The sequence below is a fragment of the Gopherus evgoodei genome, chromosome 4 (genome assembly GCF_007399415.2).
Source record: "Gopherus evgoodei ecotype Sinaloan lineage chromosome 4, rGopEvg1_v1.p, whole genome shotgun sequence".
In the NCBI taxonomy this organism is placed as follows: Eukaryota; Metazoa; Chordata; order Testudines; family Testudinidae; genus Gopherus; species Gopherus evgoodei.
The window spans coordinates 103,248,879-103,253,320 of record NC_044325.1 but is presented as its reverse complement, the minus strand read 5'-3'; the positions used below and the strand labels follow the sequence as shown (position 1 = coordinate 103,253,320).

The following is a 4,442-nucleotide window of genomic DNA, read 5'->3' as shown; positions in this document are numbered from 1 at the left end:
GCTTAATACAGTGTCTAATACCTGTTTGGCTTTAAAGTTGTGTAAATACAATATCTATACTGTAGTACGTCATGGCTAGTCCTGATGTGGCCTGCCTACTCCAGTGGTTCTGCCTCACTTAAGGAGGGCACATGGCTATGGATGCTTACCACAGGGGAGGAGTAGAGCAATGCTGTCCACCTCTCTGCTACCTGCTATAATTTGAGAAATAGCATCTGTAAGCTGTGCAGCCAGGATGGATGGAGAGAGGCTGAGGTGGCTTTTATAGCTGTGAAGCTGGTCCAAGCAACAAGTGTTGAGGTAATTACTTCAATTTTTAAAAAGCTGCTTCTTAGGTAGTAGACCTAGTGGGGTAAGGATGAGAATTGATGATTTAGGGGGGAAGAATGAATAAGAATCATTCAGGTTAATTGGGTGGGGAGGATGGGGGAAGGGTAAGGGAATAGCTGAATGAAAGGTAGGATGGGATTCTTTGTGAGACAGGAGTCTCAATCCCAAGGGGTGTGTGGCAAGGAGGGGAGAGAAGAGGGTATTCTGTATGTGTATTGTTATGGGTAAGGTAATAGGCTTATCGCCCCATGCTAAGTCTTTCTGGACAACTCTGAAACTGCCTTAATTTTAAGGAGTTATGGGTGACAATTTTTAACAATCTTGTCTATTAGGTGTTTGGGTTAAATAGGTATTAACAAGGAAGAGTTCTTAAATCTGAGAGCTAATTAGCTTTACACAATCATATTTCACAGTCCTAGCAGCAAATGCTTGTATTTATTTAATTGTCTTTACCAAAACTAGCATACAGAAATCTTGACTTTCTAATGCAAAGAACAATAAGATGACAAGCCTTTGACAACTTTTGTCATTAAAAGGCACAAACATTATATTCATTTTATTTGAATTTAAGAGTAGGACCTGGAAAGTAGAAAAATATCAGCATACATATCCTGGATTATATCATGTGTGTCTTTAACAAATGAAGCTGTCTTTATATAAAACTCTGTAAAGTTCTATACAAACTTCGGTACTGGATTTTAAAACAATATTTGGATTGGTATTGGATTTTAAAACACAATAGTTAGATTATACACCTTTGCTTTATGCACTTTATAACATTCTGATTATAAAAGTACTTGGAATGAAATTTTTTTAATTAATGGCTTGTTGCAAGTGACTAACTTTTTAAAACAGAATTTTTACATTAGCACAAAAATGTGTAGTTCTTCTTCGAGTGCTTGCTCATATCCATTCCAGTTAGGTGTGCGCGCGCCGCGTGCACGCTCGTCGGAGACTTTTTACCCTAGCAACACTCGGTGGGCCAGCAGGTCGCCCCCTGGAGTGGCGCCGGCATGGCGCCTGATATATACCCCTGCTGGCCCATCCGCTCCTCAGTTCCTTCTTACCGCCCGTGTTGGTCATTGGAGCTGTGGAGCACGCCTAGCCGTTCTCCACCTCCCTAGCGTTTCACTCTTCTGTAGTTTAGTGTATATAGTTAGTTATTATAGTGTTAGTTGTAGTTATAAAGTTAAGTAAGTATAGTTGTAAATAATTATACTGAGGATTGGGGGTTCGCCCCTGTTTCTTCCCCGCGGTGCCGGGGCCCATGCCCGGTTCACCCGGCTTTAAGCCTTGTGCCGATGCCAACAGGAGACCCGCACGACTCTTGTCTGAGGTGCCTAGGCGAGTCCCACCTTGTGGACAAGTGTCGGATCTGCAAGGCGTTCAAGCCCCGAACTAAGAAAGAGCGGGACAGTCGCCTGAAGCAGATCCTGATGGAGGCAGCGCTGACTCTCCCACCGTCGGCACCGACTCCGGCACCGGGACCAAGTGTCGCCTCTGCTCCGGACCGCCCGGCGCCGGCGAGGGCTCCAACTTCCCGCTCGGCACCGGCCCGGCACCCTAGCCAGCACCGCTCCCTCTCCCCGAGGAGCAAAAAGCACAGGGCTCCTGCGGTGCCTGCAACTACACCACAGTCAGAGCGTGCCTCAAAATCTGACCGCCCGGCACCGTCATCTGCCGTGGCACCGAGCGTCGCCGCACTGTCGACTCCAGCCCCTCAGAGGCCGTTGAGTCCGGTGCCATTCAGCTCCCCGGTGAGGACAGGGGTCGAGCTCGTCGCGCCCTCCACGCCGGAGACCTTCTCAGCGGCACGCGACATCATCGCATTGACAGAGCCCGAGCTGCCCCAACCCCCGGCACCGCCGGTGCGGGTTATACAATCGCTGGGCAAGCCCGCCATGGTACGGCCGCATTCGCCATGCACTACCGAGCAGCGGTCCCGATCTAAAATCGAGGGACCACTCACAGATCACTCGAGATCTAGACGCTGCTCGCAGTCCCGGGACCGCTACCTGCGGCACCGGTCGTACTCGCGGCACCGTTCGAGATCCAGGTCGCCGTCGTACTACTCTCGGCAGCGGTCTAGATCGTGGCACCGACGTTCATACCGCAGCCGATCCCGGCACGGCAGCGGCCGGCACCGGTCGACCTCCCGGCACCGAGCCGGTAGCAGGTCCCGGTCTAGATCACGGTACTGCCATGACTCCCGGTACTGTTCACCGGCACCGCGCAGCGAAGTCAGGATGCGCAGAGGCCTGCCACAGTCATCGGCGGCTCCTCCCTGGCCTTCGAGGCACTCGTCCGCTTCGTCCCATATGGACAGCGCCTCTTACGGGGGTTCAGATGTGCATGCCCACACGGACCAGGGTCCACCTCAATGGTCCTTTTGGACGCCCTGGGCATACCACCAAGCCCAGGGCGAACCTTCGGGTCAAGCTCGCTCCAACCCACCGGAGCGTCGTGCACCAGAGGCCACAATCAGTCCGCCCCCCCCATAGGTACGGAGGAAGACCCCACGGATACCATGGGGCAGCAGGATTCCCGGGAAACGGAGGCCCCTCTGCACGAGGTTTCAGTGCAAGAACCGCTTCTCCCTGGGGTGTCTTCGTCCTCGTCCCCGGATGAGGCGGTAGCGGGCTCGTCTTCATCAGGGCCCCCGCCGATCGATCTCCGGGCACATCAGGACCTGTTGAGGCGAGTGGGCCAAAACATAAACCTTCCTGTAGAGGAAGTCCCGGAAGTAGAGGACCCGGTAGTAAGCATCCTCTCGGCGGAGGCACCGACCAGGGTAGCCCTCCCCTTCATTAAGTCGATCCAGGCAAAGGCGGACACCATCTGGCAGTCTCCGGCCTCCATTCCACCCACTGCCCGAGGCGTGGAAAGGAAGTATATGGTACCATCCAAGGGGTATGAGTACCTCTACGTACACCCCGCTCCCTGCTCCTTGGTGGTACAGTCAGTCAATGACCGGGAACGCCACGGCCAACAGGCTCCTACTCCAAAATCCAGGGAAGCCAGACGCATGGACTTGCTGGGACGTAAAATTTATTCTGCTGGAGGCCTTCAGCTCCGTGTGGCGAACCAGCAGGCCCTCCTGAGCCATTACAGCCACAACACCTGGGAGGCCGTTGGCAAATTTGCAGAGCTGCTCCCTCAGGACTCACGCCAGGAATTTCATCTCTCCTGGAAGAGGGCAGGAGGGTCACCAGAACCTCGCTACAGGCGTCCTTAGATGCCGCAGATTCAGCAGCGAGGACTCTGGCGTCGGGTGTAGCCATGCGCCGTATATCGTGGCTGCAGTCTTCTGGACTACCACCGGAGTTGCAATACACGATCCAGGACCTGCCATTCGACCAGCAGGGTCTCTTCTCTGAAAAGACGGATCCCAGGCTACAGAGCCTAAAAGATAACCGGGTCATCATGCATTCTCTGGGAATGCACACGCCCCAGACTCAGAGAAGGCCATTCCGCCCCTACCATCAGCGCACTTACCCCCCGCCTCGCCCCAGACAAGACTTCAACCGGAGGCGAGGCCGGCCAAATCACAGACGACAGTCAGGTCTTCAAAGGGGTAACACTTCCGGGTCCGAGAAGCCACCGCAGGGACCCAAGGCGAACTTTTGAAGGTGCGCCCGAGAGCAGCTTACCAATGCCCTCTCTGGATCCACTCCATTTCCTCAACCGCCTCCGCCACTTCCTACCGTCTTGGTCCCAGCTGACTTCGGATCGTTGGGTCCTGAGCACGGTGCAGTTTGGTTACCATCTTCAGTTTGTTTCTCCACCCCCCTCCCATCCTCCCTCCTCGTCCCTCTTCAGGGACCCCTCTCACGAGCAACTTATCGTCCAGGAGGTTCACAAGCTCCTGTCCATTGGGGCTATAGAGGAATGCCAAGGGAGCTAAGGGGCAAGGGGTTTTATTCCCGGTACTTCTTAATCCCCAAATCAAAAGGGGGCCTACGACCTATCCTGGACCTGCGAGGCCTGAACAAATTCATCAAAAAATTCAAGTTCCGCATGGTAACATTAGGAACCATCATTCCTTCCCTGGATTCAGGAGATTGGTACGCCGCTCTCGACATGAAGGATGCGTACTTCCACATTGCGATCTT

The 4,442-nt window shown here is 53.6% G+C and overlaps 1 long non-coding RNA gene across 1 annotated transcript in view; it reads right to left on the bottom strand.

The window, feature by feature from the left end:
- LOC115650429 overlaps positions 1 to 4,442 on the bottom strand; it is a 43,782-nt gene that overhangs the window by 16,347 nt on the left and 22,993 nt on the right. The window lies entirely within an intron of this gene.